This window comes from Malania oleifera, chromosome 2, assembly GCF_029873635.1.
Source record: "Malania oleifera isolate guangnan ecotype guangnan chromosome 2, ASM2987363v1, whole genome shotgun sequence".
NCBI lineage: Eukaryota > Viridiplantae > Streptophyta > Magnoliopsida > Santalales > Ximeniaceae > Malania > Malania oleifera.
The window spans coordinates 39401053-39424182 of record NC_080418.1 but is presented as its reverse complement, the minus strand read 5'-3'; positions in this window follow the sequence as shown (position 1 = coordinate 39424182).

The window sequence follows — 23130 nt, the reverse complement described above, 5'->3', positions numbered from 1 at the left end:
AGAGAGCTAAAGTGTTCAAACTTAGGGTGTCAAAAAAGAAAAAGGAAAAAATTTGGAGTGAAGAGTGTAGGGTCTTCACAAGGAGTGTTTAGAGACGGTTAGAGGGCAGGGAGTTTTAGGGATTCAGAAAGAGAGAGAGAGATTAGTGAGCTAGGGTTTTTGAGTTCTAGGCTGACACAGAATAGTGGATTAGAAGGGGGATCAAAGATGGTGAGAGGTCAGGAAAGCTTAAGGAAGCTTAAGGGAGTTATAGGGATGAGAGGTTGAGAGGTTGAGAAATAAGAAATACTAAGAGAATTGCAGAAACCATTAGGGTTTCTGGCTCGTAACAGAAAGAAAAGAGTGAGAAAGGACAGAGAGAGATCAAGGTTCTAAGTGGGATTTCAGAAGCTTCAAAAACTTCGGGGAGAAGGCAAGAACAAAGAATTAGGGTTTCATTTCAAGTTCGAGAGGAAGACGAGAGGAAAGGGAGAAAGAGCGTTGCGAGAAACAAAGAACGAAAATGAGAGAGAGTAAAATTTTTTGTTTTAAGTATTTAACCCCTCAAAACTGCTGGATCTCGACCCGTGTCACCCTATCACTCGCCGATAAGCAACACGTGGCCTTTCATGCGTTCAAAGGGCGACATGGCCAAATCCTCACCCTCCGTCATGTGTTTCCAGCCACATCTAGATTGTAACCATGTGAGTGATCCACGAGTTACCTGTCGTTCACCATCCGATCTAGATTTCTTTGGGAAGTCAAGATCTAGACATATCAGTGATCTGTGCGTGCTTCATTCATGTCGTTAGATTGCCTCTCCCTAGAACCAGCCTGAATTCCCCCGCGCCCCACGCCTCTTCGAGCTCTGCTCTCTACTCACCATCCGACATATGGGTTATTTGCCTACCACAGATGCAGGCAGAGGCATGTCCTACTCAGAACCGTTTGATCAGCATCTTCCATCAACGCTCAAGATCGTACCACCACTGATCTTTGTTTGCATACACCATCCACTCGTCAGATGACTCATTGCATGTCATCTTAACTAGACCTTAAACAGGTTACCCCCCCCCCTTTGAACCAGTTCAAGTCTTTTGAACCGGTATGGAACCGGTTTAATTTTTTATTCTTATTTAAACTTAATAATTCACCAAAAATTCAACAAAAATCACATAAAAATACAAAAAAAAATGCAGAAAAATCCATAGAAATAGTTTGAAAGTTAAAAATTATTTTGCACTTGAAAAATATTAGGAAAATTCATAAAATTTACAAAATTCTCAAGAATAAATTTGAAATTAAAAATTTGTTTTTGCACTTGAAAAAATTTAGAAAAATCTGCCAAAATATTTTTGAGGCTAAAAATCGTTCCTACACTTAGAAAAAACACAAAAAATTAGAAAACTCAGAAAAAATTATTAAAAATATTTTTTGGACTTGATTTTCATGATTTTGCCTTAATTGCCTTTTTGTTATTTCAAAATTCAAAAAATTATAAAAATTCAAAAAAATGGAAGAAAAATCAAGAAAAATATTTCTGAAGATGAAGATCATTTTTGGCACCATTAGAGTTCCAAAAAGCTCCCAAAATAAGTATTTTCATAATTAGAAAAACCCGATAAAATTTTAAAATTTTGGGAGTGTACTTTTTAAAGTATTTTCTCAATTTTCATACCCCAATGATTTAAAAGGGAGGTATGAGCTCTTTGAAGTACGGTATGCCCCAATTCTAAGGGAATATTTATATTGTATTTATTTTATGTGTTTTCTTTGATTTTTGATAGGGAGTAATTTTCTAAGGCTTATTAAATTTATTTTAGGATGATTTTCGAATAATTAGGTACCATTAATAGGAACATGCGCGTAGGGGGTGCTAATACCTTCCCCTCGCATAATCAAACTCCCGAGCCCGACTCTGGTAACGCAAACTAATCCTGCCTTTAATTGGGTAGTAAGCAAGTGTTTTAACCACACTCTAAAAGGTTAGTGACGACTCCATACACTTTGTTTTCCACGAAAATTTCATTTTTAAAATCACATCATTTTCATCCCAAGTTCGCGTCCAGGAACGTCGTGACAACAGACATACTTATTTTCCTCTGCTAACTTCTAAGAATTGCCCCACCTGCTAAGCATTCAACCCCTGACAAATCTTTTTTTAAGTTACGAATTCTTTCATGTAGCCCTACCTTTCCCTATAACCACACTATTTTTTTGAACTTCCACGCCTATTGAGACAAAACCTAGGAACTAAAAGTCCTATTTGAAGAGTGGGAACTTCTTAAGGGCATAATGGTTGGAGATTGGAAGGATTAATTCACTTAATGCACTGACTTGAACAGATTGCCCCTCAATTCCTCCCTTAATCACCTCAATTTTTTCAATTCAACTACCTTTCTGATGATCTTGTTGGACTCCAAAATACCGTTGAACCTCTATTTCTTCTTCATCGAATACCACTACTACGTTGTCCATAAGGTGATTTGGGCAACTCAAGAAATTTAGCAAAGTAGCATGTATGCCTAAAATGGATGCAAAGTATGGGAAACCACACAAATGAATTCAAATGGATATAACAAAAGACTAGACTAAGCCATATGAAGAAGGGTGAAGCTCCTGTCCCAACCTTAGGTGGAACTCATGAGTTTTTCTTTTTAGACTTTATCCTAAGGGAGGAAGTTATAGTCAAATATGTGTAGTTCAAGGTCTATTCCCCATCAATAATAGGTTCCAAGCATGTCCCCTAGTGTGACAACCCGAATAATAATGGGATTTAAATAATAAAGAATAAGGAAAATGGAAACAGTAACAGAAGGAGGAAGTCGACTTCGTCGACGAATACAGGGGATTCGTCGATGAGGGTTTTAGAGAATTCGTCGACGAATACAGGGGTTTCATCGACGAATAAAGGGCATTCATCAACGAAGGTTTAAGAGAATTCGTCGATGAAGACAAAATTTCATCGACGAAGAAATACCGAGAGAGGTTTCGAACCGACTGAATTTCGTCGACGAAATTATTGAAGGACTCGTCGATGAATGACGTGGCTCGTCAACGAATTACGTGGCTCATCAACGAATTATGTGGCTCGTCGACGAATCCAGTTCTATAAGTATCTAAAATCTGAATTTTTACTTCTAAATTAAGCAAACTCTCCTCTCTCTCTCTCTCTCTCTCTCTCTCTCTCTCTCTCTCTCTCTCTCTCTCTCTCTCTCTCTCTCTCTCTCTCTCTTTTTCTCTCTCTCTCTCTCTCTTTGATTTTGGGCCGGATTTACGCCGGTTCGACGTTCTGAAGTCGCCACGACGCTCCTGGGGAAGTTCTCTCCAAATTTTCTAGAGCAAATCGTTGGTAAAAGTAAGTCGGAAATCATCCCTGAGTTGAGGTAAGGCTTTTTAAGCCAAATTTGATCTTATGGTAGTTATAGGAAATGATGTATGCATGAAAATACTAAAGTTTAGTACAATGAGTTTTCAGTTTCAGGATATTGATCAGGAAATCCTACGGGGGGTAGACTAGGATATTTTAGGGGATTTCTCAATAGCCAGTTAAGGGAATAAACTAAAACAGTTATTTTTCCACACGTATTATTATTATTATTATCAACAAAGAAATGTTCAGTAAATATGTATTATTCTTGTATACTACTGAAAAAATGTGTATTGCTGGAAAATACTATTGTTGTACGAGAATTAGGATTTAAAAATGAAAATACATGATTTACCCAACTTGTGTGGCGTGAATTTTATTTTTCATGAAAAATATTATGATTTGAAAGATTTTACGAGTAAAGCATGTTTTCATGGATTATGTAATAATGCAGTAAATGATAATTTTGAAACACATGATAAATGATTTATTTTCATAATGATATGTAGATATGTTCGGCACGAGGCCGCAATTATAATATGTTCGGCACGAGACCGTAATTATGATATGTTCGGCACGAGATCATAATTATGATATGTTCGGCACGAGGCCGTAATTATGATATGTTCAACACGAGGCCGTAATGATGTTATATATGATCATGTATTATATGTTATCAAAACTCGGATGCTAGTTTAGTTCAGTTTAGGGGCTTGGTACCGTAGCTTATAGATCAGATGTTTATGATCAAATTAGTGCTAACCATCCCACGAGGGGGTGGAAGATAAATAGTCAATGTGGCTTTCAGTAGAGTGTGGACATCCACCTGGCAGTCCGAACCAGGGTGTTACAGACATATTTGACTCGGCAATGGTCAGCCAACCATTGTCAGGTCCTACCTTCGGGCTACACAACTCGTCATGAGGGGTAATACATGACATCAGCTAGCTATTCATCCTATGTATGTTTTCAGTATTATCAGTATAATAGATGTTTACGTACGATATGATTTATTAGCAATTATGAAAGTATATGATTATTCAATATGTGATGATAAATGTTTATAGATATATGAAATGTACTGTATATGTATAATTACATTAAATATTCATGTTGCCACACAGATGTATTTAGTTTATTTTCCCTTACTGAGAAGTGTCTCACCCCTGAACATTAAATGATTTTCAAGAAGCCCAGAGAGACCGGCGGGTCAGGGCCACCGTTAAGTTATTGAAGCTTCCTTACTAGAAGGGTAAGCGGTGACTTAGGATCAGGAAATTTTTGTCATATGATCCTAGTGTTATTTTGACTTTTTAGAGGTTGTATATAGTAACAGTATTTTGATGATATAGTAAACTCTAGTGTTATGTTTTATGGTTGGATGTTTGAGATTTTATACTTACTACTACTTAGGTTTCTGCTGTGATTGACGAGTGTCCCCGTTACCCACGGGTTCGGGTCGACTTTTTCATTTAATTTGTTACATTATATATTGAGAATTTGAGGTCGTTACAGTTTGGTATCAGAGCTTAGGACCTAGGATACTAGGTTCTGTAGACTCTAGAGTGTAGCAGTAATAATACCAGAGTATAGGATAAGGGAACTTAAGGTCTGGTTTTGTAGTCTAGATGTAGGACTTCCATGGTGGTTTGTGTGATTTTCTTGGGGCGACGATTTCAAGAAAGTCATTGTAAACTATCATCGGGTTGGGTATCTAGGTTGCAGGATTGAACCTTGAATTAAGATTAGGAGTGACGAGTTAATTAGGAGAATATACTATATGAGTTGAGTGAAATGTATAGAGAAAAGGGATTCTGAGTTAAGTTATTATATTTTCAGGATGGACCTTCGTGGCAGTAGTGCCCACGCCAGTGGGAGTGAGGGTGCTGGACCCTCAGGCGCTGCGGGTAGTGATTTAGATGCAATCTTACGCAGCGTAGCACAGCAAGTCATGGCTGAGATTGCCAAAAGTTCGAAAGAACAGGGTGGTCCGTCTATAAGCCACGGTAGCACGATGGAGAAATTTATAAAGATGAATCCTCCGGATTTCTCAAGAGGGATAGATCCTGCAGTTGCTGAAAACTGGGTGCAGAAGATAGAGAAAATATTCACAATGCTGCAGTGTTCTAAGGAGCAGAAGGTGCTATTTGCCACCTATAAACTAACTGGAGAGGTCGAGAGATGGTGGTCAGTGGTGAAATTATTAGAGCAGTAGAGGACTATACCTGTGGAGATAACGTGGGAGCAATTTAAAGAAATATTCTTCGACATGTATTTTCCAGCCTCATCTAGGGAGGCTAAGATTGAAGAGTTCCTGAATTTGAAGCAAGAACAGCTGTTAGTACAGTAGTACGAGGCGAGGTTCATCGAGCTATCTCGCTTCACCCCGTACATCATTCCAGATGAGGCGAAAAAGGTACGGCAGTTTGAAAGAGGTCTGAGGAGAGAAATATACAAGCAGGTATCGATTCTAAAGTTGCAGGACTTCACCGAGCTAGTTTCCCGAGCCACTATCGCAAAAATTGGTGATCTGTTGGAGGCTGAGGAGCAGAGATAGAAGAAGAGATTCGTACCTTCAGTTCCCAAAAGGGAGTCGGTCGTGCTACGTGGAAGAGAGGTGGCTATCATAGAGACCAAAAATAGGAGATCGGGAATCACAGTTTCCAGGGTGTGCAGTCATCTCCAGCTTACCGATCTTGTGGGAAGAGACACATGGGGGAGTGTCGTGCCGGGCAAGGCGTCTGCTACAGGTGCAGGGATCCATGACATATGATGAGGGAGTGTCCGACACAGATTGATGCTACTCCTACCCCTAGACTTGCACGAGGAGGCCAGTAGAGGGATATGGCCCCAGCCAGAGTTTTCACTTTGACGTCCGGTGACGCTAAGGCGGCCAACGACGTGGTCACAGGTACTGTTAATATGTTTTCATTTAAAGTTATTGCACTTTTTGATTCTGGTACCACACACTCGTTTGTATCCTTGGGGTGTGTTAAATTATGTGGGGCAGAAACGTAATCATTAGATGTTGAACTGTTAGTGGCTACACCGACCGAGTCAGTGGTGAGATGTAGTAGGGTACTCCATGGTTGTCCATTTGATGTTAAGGGGAGAATTTTATCTGCTGATTTGGTGGTGCTGGATATGCACAGGTTTGACATTATCTTTGGCATGGATTGGCCAGCAGCTAATTCTGCTATTATAGACTGTCGTGCAAGGGAAGTGATATTCAGACCTCTAGGGAAACCAGGATTCAGATTTACAGGGTCACAAGTGCAATCATTGCCTCAAATGGTCTCAGCTGTTTAGGCGAGGAGACTGCTCTAGAATGGTTGTTTGGGGTTTGTGGCTTTTGTGAAGGAAATTTTAGAAAATGAATTGAAGCTTATCAATACACCTGTGGTGAAAGAATTTATAGACGTGTTCCTGGATGAATTACCAGGTTTGTCTTTTGATCGAGAGGTAGATTTTTCTATTGATCTACTTCCAGGTAAAGCGCTGATCTCGAAAGCACCGTATCGAATGGCGTCGACAGAGTTGGCAGAACTGAAAGATCAATTGCAGGATTTGCTTGATAAGGGCTTCATACGACCTAGTGTATCTCCATGGGGAGCTCCAGTACTATTTGTGAAAAAGAAGGACGGGTATATAAGGATGTGCATAGATTATAGAGAGATTAATAAAGTAAAAATCAAGAATAAGTATCCTCTACCCCGTATTGATGATTTGTTTGACCAGCTCCAGGGTACACAGGTGTATTCTAAGATCGATCTCAGGTCAAGCTATTATCAGGTAAAGGTGAGAGCAGAGGATGTATCGAAGATGGCCTTCAGGACTAGGTATGGGTATTACGAGTTCCTCGTTATGCCATTTGGCCTGACGAATGCTCTTGCGATATTTATGGATTTGATGAATAGGATTTTTCATCCATATTTAGATCAATTTTTGGTTGTTTTTATTGATGATGTACTGGTCTATTCGAGGAGCTATGAGGAACACAAGATACATTTGAGGCAGGTTTTGTAGATGCTTAGAGAGAAGAAGTTGTATACCAAGTTCAGCAAATGTGACTTTTGGCTCGAGAAAGTTGTTTTTTTGGGGCATGTTATCTCAGGTGACGGAATTTCTGTAAACCCTAGTAAGATTGAGGTGGTAGTAAATTGGACTAGACCGAGGAACGTTCAGGAGATCAGGAGTTTCTTAGGGTTAGCTGGATATTACCGTCGTTTTGTCGAGGGATTCTCAGATTTAGCAGGGCCTCTGACACGACTGATTAGAAAGAATGTCATATTTTAATGGGACGATAGCTGTGAGTAGAGTTTTCAAGAGCTGAAGTAGAGGTTAGTCACAGCACCTGTATTGATCATCCCATCTGGGGGTGAGGGTTATACTATCTACAGTGATGCGTCCTTAAAAGGACTTGGCTGTGTGTTGATGCAGCATGGTAGGGTAGTAGCATATGCGTCCAAAAAATTGAAAGAATATGAAAAGAACTACCCTACCCATGATCTTGAGTTGGCTGCAGTGGTGCATGCATTGAAAATTTGGAGGCATTACCTGTACAACGAGCAGTGCGAGATTTTCTCTGACCACAAGAGTTTGAAGTATTTCTTCACCTAGAAGGAATTGAATATGAGGCATAGAAGGTGGTTAGAGTTAAATAAAGATTTTGATTGTACTATCAGTTTCCACCCAGGGAAAGCAAACGTGGTAGCTGATGCACTGAGCATGATGTCTGAGGTATCAGTGTTGGCAGCTATGGAGATCCAGCGTCCAATCATGATGGATCTAAAGAGACTTGGCACTGAATTGATAGAGAGTGATACTCCAGTATGTATAGCCAGCCTAGTGGTACAGCCTACTCTGCAGGAAAGAATTAAAGCCGCCCAAAAAGAAGATCCATAATTGATAGAGGTAATGGACAGAGTGCAGAGTGGTTAGGGAGAGGAATTTTGCATTTCAGATGACGGAGCTTTGCGGTTCCAGTCTAAACTATATGTTCCTGCTGATGCTGACATTAGGAGCACTATTTTAGATGAGGCTCATAGATCCTTGTATACGGTTCATCCCGATAGTACAAAAATGTACAGGGATCTGCAAGAGTTTTACTGGTGGAGTGGTATGAAAAGAGAGATTGCCGAGTATGTAGTCCAATGCTTGATGTGCCAGCAGGTAAAAGCTGAGCACTAAAGGCTAGCGGGTCAGTTGCAGCCGCTATTTATCCCAGAGTGGAAATGGGATCATATATCCATGGATTTCTTTTCATGGCTGCCATCGATGTCGCATGGCCAGAATGCGATATGGGTGATAGTAGATCAGTTGACTAAGTCCGCCCATTTCCTCCCTATCAAGAGCAATTATTCCCTCAGTCGTTTAGCGGAGATTTATGTTCAAGAGATAGTTTTTTGTGTGCCTGTATCTATTGTGTCATATCAAGACCCGCGATTTACATCACAATTTTGGAGGAGCTTGCAGTAGGCTCTGGGGTCTCAGTTATCATTTAGTACGACATTCCATCCTCAGTCAGACGGACAAACTGAGAGGACAATACAGATACTAGAAGATATACTCCAAGCATGTGTTTTAGATTTTGGGGGTAGCTGAACTCAGTTTATGCCACTGGGGGAGTTCGCGTATAATAACAGTTACCAGTCCAGTATTGGCATGGCACCGTTTGAGGCCTTGTACGGTAGAAGATGTCGATCTCCTTTATATTGGGATGAGATGGGTGAGCAGCGAGTTATGGGTCCAGAGATGGTACAGCAAGCATACGATAAGGTTCGGCTTATCAGGGAAAGATTCAGTACAGCTCAGAGCCGACAGAAGAGTTATGCCGACAATCACAGCAGGAATTTAGAGTTTTATGTAGGTAATCACGTATTTTTGAAGATAGGTCCATTAAAAAGAGTCATGAGGTTTGGTAAGAAGGGTAAACTTAGCTCTAGGTTTATCGGTTCGTTTGAAATTTTAGGGAAAGTGGGACCGGTGGCCTACAAGCTAGCTTTGCCACCTACACTATCCAGGATGCACGACGTATTCCATGTATCTATATTAAGGAAATACGTCCGAGATCCTTCTCATATTATCAGCTATGGTGAGATAGAGCTCAGTGATTCACTAGTTTATAAGGAGGTACCAGTTCAGATTCTAGATAGAAGGGAACAGGAACTGCGTAATAAAAAGATTCCTCTGGTAAAAGTTCTATGGAGGAATCATGCGATAGAAGAGGCTTCTTAGGAGCTCGAGGAGCAGATCAGACAGAAATATCCGCAATTATTCCAAGAAGTTTAAAAGTAATTAGAAAATGTAAGTAAATACGTAGTTTTCTTTTGCAGGTACATGTAATACTTTAGTTAGTATGTGGTATTTTAGTTTTGGGGGAAATTTTCTTTTGGTATATGTGATCTCCTAGGACTTGAGATGTAACCATGATATTCCTCCGCCATAAGTGAGGGTAAGTAATAAAATAAGTAGACCATTTTACCTACTAAGGGATGATGAATTATATGAATAGAAAATTTCGAGGACGAAATTTTATAAGGAGGGGAGAATGTGACAACCCGAATAATAGTGGAATTTAAATAATAAAGAGGAAGGAAAATGGAAATAGTAACAGAAGAAGGAAGTCGACTTCGTCGACAAATACAGGGGATTCATCGACAATGGTTTTAGAGAATTCATTGATGAATACAGGGGATTCATCGATGAAGGTTTAAAAGAATTCGTCGACGAAGACTGAATTTCGTCGATGAAGAAATACCAAGAGAGTTTTTTAACCGACTGAATTTCGTCGACGAAATTATTGAAGGACTCGTCGACAAATGACGTGGCTCGTCGACGAATCCAGTTCTATAAGTATCTAAAATCTAAATTTTTACTTCTAAATTAAGCAAACTCTCTCCTCTCTCTCCTCCCTTCGGTCCTCTCTCTCTCTCTCTCTTTGATTTTGGGCCGGATTTACGTCGGTTCGACGTTCTGAAGTCACCACGACGTTCTTGGGGAAGTTCTCTTCAAATTTGCTGGAGAGAATCGTTGGTGAAAGTAAGTTGGAAATCATCCTTGAGTTGAGGTAAGGCTTAAGCCAAATTTGATCTTATGGTAGTTATAGGAAATGATGTATGCATGAAAATACTGAAGTTTAGTACTGTGAGTTTTCAATTTCAGGATATTGATCAGGAAATCCTACGGAGGGTAGACCAGGATATTTTAGGAGCTTTCTTAGTAGCCAGGTAAGGGAATAAACTAAAACAGTTATTTCTCCACACGTATTATTATTATTATTATCAGCAAATAAATATTCAGTAAATATGTATGATTCTTGTATACTACTGAGAAAATGTGTATTACTGGAAAATACTGCTGTTGTACAAGAACTATGATTTAAAAATGAAAATACATGATTTACCCAACTTGTGTGGCGTGAATGTTATTTTTCATGAAAAATATTATGATATGAAAGATTTTACGAGTAAAGCATGTTTTCAGGGATTACATAATAATGCAGTAAATGATAATTTTGAAATACATGATAAATGATTTATTTTCAGAATGATATGTAGATATGTTCGGCACGAGACTGCAATTATGATATGTTCAACACGAGACCGTAATTATGATATGTTTGGCATGAGGCCGTAATTACGATATGTTTGGCACGAGGCCGTAATGATGTTATATATGATCATGTATTATATGTTATCAAAACCCGAATGTTAGTTTAGTTCAGTTTAGGGGCTTGGTACCGTAGCTTATAGATCTGATGTTTATGATCAGATTAGTGCTAACTACCTCATGAGGGGGTGGGAGATGGATAGTCGATGTGGCTTTCAGTAGAGTGTGGACGTCCACCTGGCAGTCCGAACCAAGGTGTGGCGGACCCATCGTACTTACAGACATATTTGACTCGGCAGTGGTCGGAAAGCCATTGTCGGGTCCCGCCTTCGGGCTACACAACCCGTCATGGGGGGTAATACATGACATCAGCTAGTTATTCATCTTATGTATGTTTTCAGTATTATCAGTATAATAGATGTTTACGTATGATATGATTTATTAGCAATTATGAAAGTATATGATTATTCAGTATGTGATGATAAATGTTTACAGATATATGAAATGTACTGTATATGTATAATTACGTTAAATATTCATGTTGCCGCACAGCTGTATTTAGTTTATTTTCCCTTACTGAGAAGTGTCTCACCCCCGAATATCAAATGATTTTCAGGAAACCCAGAGAGGCCGGTGGGTCAGGGCCGCCGTTGAGTGATTGGAGCTTCCCTACTAGAAGGGTAAGCTGTAAACTAGGATCGGGAAATTTTTGTCATATGATCATAGTGTTATTTTGACTTTTTGGAGGTTGTATATAGTAACAGTAATTTGATGATATAGTAAACTCTAGTGTTATGTTTTATGGTTGGATGTTTGAGATTTTATACTTACTGCTGCTTAGGTTTCTGTTGTGATTAACAGGTGTCCCCATTACCCACGGGTTCGGGTCGACTTTTTCATTTAATTTGTTACATTATATATTGGGAATTTGAGGTCGTTACACCTATCCTTAACCATTAGGCTTAGACAAAGTACAAGTTGAGCAGAGTGGTTCACACGCCCCCAAAGACTTTCTCTCATGAGATGGTATTACACCTTTATTTATTCCTAAAAGGTAAAGCCCTAGTAGGAGGTTTGTGAAAATGTGTGTGCTCTCATAAATTTGTAATGCCTATCCCTTTAATCCCTAAATATCATCAAACCGTGCATATGCTCATCCATCCATTCCAAACATACATGAGTTAAATACAAAGATAAAATATTTACAAGTATACAATAATCATCCATATTTATAAGCAAAACATCATGAAGTAATCAAAAGACCATTAAGTTCACACTTGGGGATAATTCACAATAATTGACGGCTCAACTCTCTAAGTCCCCAGCAGAGTCACCAAACTGTCGCAATGTCTCATAGAAGGGCCTGGAATGGAGAGGAATAATAATTTTAAAATTTTGATGGAGTCACCACTAACCTTTTATTTACTTAGGTGCGGTTAGATCACCTGATTACTACTCATTGATTGGTCTCCAGATCAGTCCTAGGTCAAGGAACTAGTAGTCTCGGTCTGTCTTAACCAAAATTGGAATCGAGAGTTCAGTTTTGCTAGGGGAAGGTATCAGTACCCCCTACACACCCGTTCTACGAATGGTACCTAACTAATCATAAATTATCTCTAAAGAGAATCTAATGGTGTATGATTAACTCCTTAAAAATAAACCAAAAAAATAAATAATGAAAATAAATAAACAAATAAAAAGTTAAAAAGGAAATAAGACTTCCAAATGAGGGGATCTTGTTAGATAAACCCCTCTCGGAACCAATATAGATGAGGTCTGAAACACGATACCTCTTTACCCTTTGTTAAATTATTGGGATGCACATACACAAAATTCAAGTAAAATCATCTAATTTTAAGCAAAAAGTATCTCCAAAAACATTCATAGATTTTTCAATTTTTTGTAGAAATTTTTTGAAATTTGTTCAGCATTTTTATAAAATTTTCTCAAATTTAAAAAGAATTTTTATAATTTTATTTGTTTTAATTTGAGCCAAAATAACTCAAATATTTTTTTCTGCTTCAAAAATATTTTCCTCAATTTGTTTTCTGATTCTTCAAATTTTTTATGATTTTTTTATTATTTTTTCTCTAATTTCTAAAAATTAAAAATCAAAATTAGGAAAAAGACCTGGTTCAACTGGTACGAACCAAGTCAACTGATTTGGTTTAGTGGGTCACGTGTCCATCCAGAGTGGTGAAACGTGGTACCTTTTATTCACTATTTTTTTTTTATTCCCAAAACCTAATTTCGACTTATGATGAGACGGGAAAGACTTTATCATGTAATGTTTTCTTCCCTCATCCCTAGACATGGTAGAGATTTGTAACCTTCGAAGATCGTATGATTGAAGGAGATTATGGTCTCGACTAATGGGATTAGATCTAACAAACCAAGGTTACTTGCTTGTTTTAGTTATGGAGTCTCCACCTAAAAAGAATTTTAGAAAAAAATATTTTTTGAAGGTTTCTTGATTTTAATTGGCCAAAGATAGAGCCATAGATTTTCAAAATTCATGCATTTCACCAAAACCTTCTTTAAGTTGGTAATACAACCCAATATCATTTTAATTTCTAAACCCATTTTCTTCCAAACCGATAATATAATCAAGTATCCTTTTTCTAAACCTCATGTTTTCATATCAGTGATACAATCCTATATCTCTAAATTGACTCTTACTTTTTCAAAACTAGGGTTATGAGGTTAATTCCTTGTCAGAGTCATACTCTGAATTTCTCAAATCTTGGTCTTGGACAGTAATAATCATATTGGAGGGCCAAAAGGGTCTTTTTATTTATTTTTAATTTTTTTATTTCTTTTCTTTGAACCACACTCACGAGGTTGATAGGGATACTGGTTGGCTAATTATCGTTAAGATGTTTACTTAATCACCTTCCCGGCATAATGCACTTTCAAACCTAATCCCCAATGATTACAGATTTTTTTTTAGTTTTTCTTTATTTTCCTTCACATTTCAAAAATAAAAAATAAATTGGTACATGTCGTGCGTTTGGGATTGTCATTCTCTTTTAACAGCAACACGTTTAAAATTGGGCATCATCAAGCATGAATGGTTATGTGTGTGTGGGGTACGCTACTACATTATGCCAAGTTGGACCATAATACATAATGAACCAAAATCCAAATGCGAGGAAGCTTCGCGGAAGCTTCGTGGCACTAATAATTAAATAAATAAACTACCAGGAGCAGCTCTGTTAAGGTGGATGGATTTGCACTTTCATTTGAATGTTCAGGTTACACATGATGGATGTGAGCCACGACAAAATTAAAATAATTCAATGATTAATTATGTGATTATTTTTAAAATAATTAAGCCAAAAAGTCACGGCCTTCAATTAAATAATGATAATTTTCAATGTAGCTTATTAATTAATATCACGCGTGCTGCATGGCGACTCATCAGATGTGTAGTGAAGAGATTATGAACTTATGAGGATAATTTGGACTCCAACTATAAGAAACATGTTTTGTAAGATAAACTTGTAAGGTTAGTGGGCCAAAACAGACGATACATCATCGAAGTTAGGTTCAAAATCGTTACATTTGGTATCAGATTTATCTTGAATGTTCTATCATGGGGGTGAATCTTCCACTAAGGAATAAACCACTTTGACAAGGGTATCAAAGATAGGACGAGAAAGCATCTCACAATCTCACATCAAATGTATATTAAGGAGATCATACACTTATAAGGATGATATGAGCTCCAACAGTGTGATGGGTGGAGGGGACTCACTCAATTGCTAATTGTAATTGAAACTCAGTGAGGATTGCACACAAATACAAAACAATTAATTTCAAACTGAAAAAAAAAATATATAAATACGAATTCAAGATACAAATTTCTCTCTTCTCACTGGTTATTCACCCTCACTACACCTCACATTACATTACACACACACATCTATTTATAGCAGAAGATGGACGATAAGTAGAATTAAATTCAAACAAGTAAATTGAAGTTGGTGAAGAGTTGGTGGCCGACTCCTACCGAAATTCAACAGAGGTGGGTTGCCGGTTGGTGAAGCTGCTGTCGTCAAATTATTGTTCAAGTTTAATCTTCAACATCCCCCCTTAAACTTGACTCTCCTGATTTTGTCATTCCAAGTATTGTCTTCAGTCTTATGAAAATATTATGCTTGAGTGGTTTCGTGAAAATGTCAGCAATCTGATCATACGTTCTCCAAGATATTAACTTTACTTCTTTCTTCTTGACATGCTCCCTGATAAAATGATACCGAGTATCAATATACTTGCTTCTTTCATGGAATACTGGATTCTTTGCAAGTACAATCGCTGATCGGTTGTCAATGTAGATTTTTGTGGGTTTATCTTAAAGAAATCTCAAATAGTTCAGTACATTCCTGATCCATATACCATGACAAACAGCTGAACTGGCAGCAATATACTCAGCTTCACATTATGACAACGTTACAATGGGTTGCTTCTTTAATGACCTTGTAAACGATGTATCTCCCATGAAGAATGTGAATCTAGACGTGTTTTTTATTTCATCAAGATCTCTTCTCCAATTGCTATCTAAATAACCAATAAGTTTACAATCACCTCTTGATGAATAGAACATACCATCAGTGATGATACCCTTGAGATAGCGAAGTATTTTCTTCTCTGCATTCAAATTGGATTGGTTAGGAGTCTCCATGTACCTGTTGACAAGTCCAACTCCATAGAGTATGTATGTTCTAGTGCACGTCAAATACCTCAAACTTCAAACTAGACTCTTGAATTATGTGGGGTCAACATCTCCTTGCTCATTCTTTCTCAACTCCAACCCCGGTTCAACTGGAGTTGTCACAGGAATGCATTTGTCCATCCCAAACTTCTTCAGTACTTCTTTTGCATAGTGGCTCTAGGAGATGAAGATTATCTTCTCGCTTTGCACGACTTCTATGCTAAGGAAATGACTCATCTGGCCAATATCTGTCATTTCGAATTCTTTGACCAAACTCCTTTTAAAAGGGGCAAACATCTCTGGATTGTTGCCGATGAAAATTAGATCATCAACATATAGGTAGGAAATCAGCATGTTTTTGTCTGTCTCCATCTTCATGTATAGAGCATGTTCGTAGGGACACTTCTCAAATCCATTCTTCTGGAAGTGGTCATCAATCCTCATGTTCCACGTTCGAGGTGCCTGCTTCAAACCATAGAATGATTTCTTCAGCTTGTACACTCTATCTTCTTTTCCCTTCTTCACATATCCAGGTGGTTGATCAATATAGATCTCTTCTTCCAGAAAGCCATTTAGAAATGTTGATTTCACATCCATCTGGTAAATCTTCCATCCATTTTGAGTTGATAGTGAAATTAGTAATCTGATGGTTTCAAGCCTAGCAACCGGGGCAAATATTTCTCCATAATCAATCCCTTCTTTTTGTTTATAGCCCTTGGCGACAAGTCTTGTTTTGTATTTCTGAACTTCTCCTTAAGCATTCTTCTTGGTCTTGTAGACTCATTTCACACCAATAGTTTTGTGGCCCTTCGAGAGATTTATCAACTCCCAAGTCTTGTTCTTCTCAATGGATTGAATTTTCTCATCTATCACTTTTCTCCATTTGTCTTCTTCGTTAGCCTCCTCAAAGCTAACGGGATCACGAGTCAACAATAGACAGTATAAAGTAACATACTCTTTTATAGGTTTTGTAGTTTCATACACATCAGTTAGATTATGGGCTCCTCTAGGCCTCTTGTCTGAGATTTCACACTCAATTGGTGATGGAGATTCATTCCTCTATGGTGAACCGTGTAGAGGTGTCTGCAGTTCAGGAACTTGTGACTCGATAGCCACTTCTCTTTTCTGTGTGGGTTCTTCTCCTTTAAGCGTCAATTCCGCATCTTTGGAAAATTCAGCCTGGTCCCACTTCCAGGATTCATTTTCTTCAAAAATGACGTCCCTATTGTGAATGAATTTCTTGTTAATGGGATTGTATAGTCGATATCCCATGATGATGTCGCCATATCCAACAAGGATATATTTCTCTCCTTTATCTTTCAACTTTGTCTTTCTTGCCTCTGGGATCTTGGCGTAGGCTACAGAGCCAAACACCCTAAGATGACTCACACTAGGCTTGTGAGTACTCCAGACTTCATGTGGTGTCTTTGTATCAAGACTCTTTGTAGGATACCAGTTGAGTAGATAAACTACACATGACACTGCTTCTGCCCAAAAACTCTAAGGCACATTCTTATCCTTTAACATGCTCATGGCCATGTTAAGGATCGTGAGATTCTTCCTCTCAGCTACACCACTCAACTGGGGAGAGCATGTCGATATGAACTATTTTTGAATCCCTTGTTGCCTAAGGAATTTCAGGAAGGCTTTGTCCTTGTACTCTCCTCCTTGGTCTGATCGAAGTGACTTGATGCGATATCCACTTTGTGTCTCCACAAGAGCTTTGAATTCTTTGAACTTGTCAAGCACCTCTAACTTCCTTTTCAGGAAGTAGACCCAAGTCTTCCTACTATAATCATCAATGAAGGTGAGGAAGTATCGGTTCTGTCCATTTGAAAACGGCCTCAATGGACCACACACGTCTGTGTGTACTAGCTAGAGCGGCATGGAAGATCTCCAGTTGGCTTGCTTTCCAAAGCTATTTTTGTGTTGCTTGCTCAAAACACAACTTTCACATATCATATTTGGGTGGTGGATGTTAGGTAAGCCTTTCACCATCTTCTTGCTTCCCAACTGTTTCAAACTTTCAAAATTGAGATGTCCATACCTGAGATGCCATAGTCAGTCTTTGTATTTGATGATAGCACTCAAACACCTTGGCGTATCATGTTGAATGGCGAGCGGAAAAATTCGATTCTTTGCCATTTGTACTCAAGTAACGAGCTTACCTCAAGCATCTGTTATCACCATCTGCTTATCTCTGAGGCTAATTTGGTAGCCTTTCTCCACAAGTTGTACGAGACTAAATATATTAGTCTTTATAGCTGGCACATAGTGCACATTGGAGATAAAAGCATGGTCTCCATCCTTCATTTTGATTAGGTCATTTCCCCTTCCTTGAACTGGGACTTTAGAGAGATTACCAAATGATATCTCTCCCTGAACTTTCTCATCAAGTTCATTAAACAGGTTCTTTCTTCCAGTCATGTGATTGCTGGCTCCACAGTCAAGGTACCAAACATTTTGGTCCTGGTGGGTTTAATTGTGTGCCATAAGCATCAACGATTCTCCTTTGGCTTTCTCCTTTTTGAAAAGTTAGCATTTTCATTTACTTCGTGATTTTGGGGATTACCTTTGCACTCATTATTGTAGAGTCCATACTTATGGCAGTTATAGTACTGAATGTTTCTCTTGTCTACATTTGGACAGTTATTGTATCCTCCTCTTCTTCCTTGTCCTCTGCCTCGTGGGACATAGTTCTGTTGATTGCATCCTTCTTGAGTAGGACCTCTTCCGCCTTTGCCACCTCCTCTGGAGTTAAAATTTCCATAATTTCTTCCAGGAGATCCTCGGCCTCGTCCTCTTCCTCGCTATGATGTCCCCCCTTTATCGTAACTATCTGTAATGAGGGACAACTTTGTTTGGATGGCTTGCTCCAATGCTTTATCATCACTCCTTATGTTGACTTTTTGCTCATGGGCTTGGAGTGAGCCCATAAGTTCTTCTACAGACAGGTTTCCAAATCTTTTGTTTCTTCCATGGTCACAACTATATAATCATATTTTGGATCCAAAGATCGCAAATTCTCTCGTCGTTGAGAGTCTCTCCATTTCTTCTCAATTGATTTGATACTTCCATAACTCGTGTATAATAATCAGTAATAGATTCAGTAGATTTCATTCTTAAGGATTCGAAATCACCTCGTAATGTTTGAAGACGAATCTTCTTTACTTTTTCTACACCATTGTGTGTTCGATGAAGAGAGTCTCAAACTTCTTTGGATGTTTTGACGGAGGCGATGATTTCAAGCGTGGCCTCATCAAGGCCTTGGTAGATTATAGACATCGTCTTGCAGTCCTTCTTTCAATCGGCTCGCAAGATCTTTCTTTGAGCCTCAGACATAGATGCGTCATCTTCTTTTGATGGGGCTTCTCTGTACCCATCTTCAACGATGTCCATGACATTCTAAGAACCTAGAAGGGCTCTCATTTGAATAGACTAGTTGTCATAATTTTCCCATGCCAACTTTAGAATAACAGCTTGTGTAGTACCGTTAGCCATTTGATTTAAAATAAAATAAAATAAAATAAAATAAAACAGAGTGATGGGGATAGATTTTGGAAAATCCGATGCCACCAATGTGTTCTTTTGGTCGAAAAACTTTAGGAACCGGTTTTGGGTTGCAAAGAACTGGTCAAAATGTCACTGAACCGGTTAAAAGAAGTTCTGGACCGGTTTTTTTTAAAAAACAGTTTGGCTTAACGGAGTTTAACGGTGTCATATTATATTACTGGGACACGTGGCAGCTTCTGAGCATGCCGCATTTCGACGATAGGACATGGGTCTGTTAGCCGGGTCGGGTCGTCCAAGTGGGTCCAGTTCCTGGTTGCAGGTTGCTGGGCCGGGTTGCGGATCGGGTCTCCTGGTTGGATCTCACCATCCGGGTGAGGAAGACGCGTGCGGGCGCGTGAGGGGTGTGATGTTGGCAGTCAGGATCCTAGCCGGCGCATATGGAGGACGCTGCTGTGTCTGTCGGCGTGTGAGAGCGTGTGTAACGTCTTCTGGACTCCATTTGAAGCAAGGTTTTCACCATTGGAATTGTCTCAATGCTAATTTTATAATGGTATACTCAATTTTGGATTTTGAGCAACTTCAAATTTAGGAAAAAAATCAAATTTCCCTCTGTTCGCCTCTATTTGGCAAATTTCAGTGAACGTGGACGCTCTGATACCACTGATGGGTGGAGGGGACTCACTCAATTGCTGGTTGTAATTGAAAATCAGTGAGGATTGCACACAAATATAAAAACAATTAATTTCAATCTGAAGAAAAATACAAAGACGAATTCAAGATACAAAGTTCTCTCTTCTCACTAGTTATTCACCCTCACTACACCTCACATTACATTTACATGCACACATTTTATTTATAGCAGAAGATGAACGATAGGTAGAATTAAAATCAAAAAATGGACTGAAGTTGGTGAAGAGTTGGTGGCCGACTCCTGCCCAAATTCAACAGAGGTGGGCTGTCGGTTGGTGAAGATGTCGCCGTCAAATTTTACTGCCACCGTCCCATTGTTTAAGTTTAATCTTTAACACCATGGGACGCACTTTTATAGAATAAACCTACGAGGTCAGTGGACCAAAACAAACAATACTCCACCAGACATACAAACACACGATGTCTTACGAGTTAAAAGGCAATTATATTTAATATTGGCTTAAACCCATTTATTGTTCTGTAACATTTTTTTATTTTCCCTTTTTTTGAGATTTTTCCATTGACGAGATGAGTGAAGGCTCATGATAATAAAATAAATATGCAAGGAAATGTTAGTGTAAAACTAATTATACAACAAAACCCACAAGATTAGCTTAAGATGCAACTATACATTACATCATCATAACAAACCACTTCAACTATCTCTTTTTATTCAAGGAATTAGGGTTACAATGCTATCAAAATTACACTAATCTTCATTCTCATATTTAACTTGGATAAATAACGAAGGAATCATATTCTGTCCAGTCAATGAAATGGTCATTACTCTACTTATTATTTGTAGGAACCGCAATTGCATTCTTGATTTTATTTTTATGAAGGACAACCATACCTCTTGCTAAATACATTTCAATAATAATAATAATAATAATAATAATAATATTAATACATTTCAATAATAATAATAATAATAATAATAATAATAATATTATTATTATTATTATTATTATTATTGAAATGTATTTAGCAAGAGGTATGGTTGTCCTTCATAAAAATAAAATCAGGAATGCAATTGCGGTTCCTACAAATAATAAGTAGAGTAATGACCATAGCTCTTGCTAAATACATTTCAATAATAATAATAATAATAATAATAATAATAATAATATTATTATTATTATTATTATTATTATTAAAATAAACAACATCAAATAAAAAATTTAAATTTTAAATTATTAAATTAACAACAGCAACGACAAGGAGAATAGTAATAACAATAATAAAAAAAATTAAAAAACAACAATGATGAGAAGAACAGCAATATAATTATAAGAATAAGATAAATATGATTATAAAAAATAAAATAATGATAATAACAACAACAACAACAACAACAACAATAATAATAATAATAATAATAATAATAATAAGAACAACAGTACAATTATTGATGTTGCTGCTTATTATTCTCAATGGGAATAGATACTCCCACTGAAATTTTGAAAATGAAAATGAGTTTTTACTCTTAACAATAACAAACATAAAATATTTTGAATTTTTAAGTAAAATGAATTACAATTACTTGTATTTTGATTACTTTCTTAAGAAATATAAAAAATATTTATTTATTTTTATTATTTATATATTTTTGCCCTATAAAAAAACTTTTGGATCCACCACTAATTATTCATTCTAGTAATTGTTGCTATTGTTACTATTATAAATTATTATAATATAATAACAACAACAACAATAATAGTAATTACTGTTATTATAATAAAAATAATTAAATAATAAAAACAGCAATCATAAAAATAAATAATGATAACAGCAATAATATTATTACTATTACTTATGAATGATGCCAAGAAAGTTCAAATAAAATTCTCATTTTATTATTAGTAATATTTTTAACTAATTGCAATAGTCACCCAAAAAGCATTTTGGTTTTTTTTTTCTAATAATCCGGGGACTTAGCCACTCACTTTGGATACTATGGTGTAGCACTAAAGTCGGAAGGTGAAAGTCGTCCGCCCATTGACGCATTCCTAGTAATTCATCGGCACAATGCTTCAAAGGAGAATCGAACCTGTGATCTTAGGGTCACCAAAGTCACAAATCGTTCTTACCATTTGAGCTGACTCGGCTAGACCTCAGAAAGTATTTTGTTTGTACGTGTACATGCATGAATACAAATAATATCAACGTAGTTGCAATAAATATTATTATTATTATTATTATTATTAGCAAGGGAATTGGGTTTTATCCACATCAAATAAAGACAAACGGGGCGGGTGCATATATGGGACCATCATGGGAAGTGGGGGAAGCTTCGTTTCAAGCTACTTTCGGTTGATTCTGTGATTGAGGTTATGATAGACGGATCCATATATGCAGACGACACTTCATATAAAATAATCAGTGATCCATCATCATCATATTATATATGTAGTTACGTCCAAATTAATCAATTAGGAAATGAATTAATGTAGCTAGATCTTCTTCTTCTTCTTCTTCTTAAAGAGAAGGCAAAAATTTTATTAATCCACAAAATTCGAAACATGACTTACAAGCTTAAGTTGGAGGCTCGAGAAAGAGAACTAAAAACCGAAAACGCGATGGACAAGTAACCCACATAACGCACCCCATGCCACCATCCCATGAGAAACGATTGAAGTCCGAAAAACCTCACCCAAAATCTATCACACTATCCTCCTAAATCAGTAAGGATACAATGAAACTCTTCTCAGTCCAAATACGAAAAAATGAAATAGGATCCAATTCTCGTCCCACTATATGCATGTTATATATCAATTTAATTGGATGGAGTACCGTGAACCTAGTCTCTATCGATGAAAACAAAACCAGTTAATTAATTTATTAATAATCAATGTTGTGATTTCAGTATCTATCTTTTCATATATTCAAACAAAGGTGCATTTATATATCTTGAACTTTACTTTATGTTAATCATATCAAACAAACAAAAAGATTGGCTGGTGCTCGTTCCATGGGTTGATGGATCAATGACTAGTGAGCATTATTATATCTCATTTTAATTTTAAAAAGAGAGAAAATAAAATATTATGTATGTCTAGGTTCCTTTTATATTAATATAATTAATTCTGTTTGTTGAGGGGTTCACTCCAATCCTCTCAACCATCCCATATATGATGATATAAATTAAATGAGTCCATAATTAGTCGTAGTACTTAAGAAAAGAGATCAAACACGATTCGTATAAGCTAATCCTATATTGATTGAAGCTTAATTTGAACGGTTTTATAAGAAA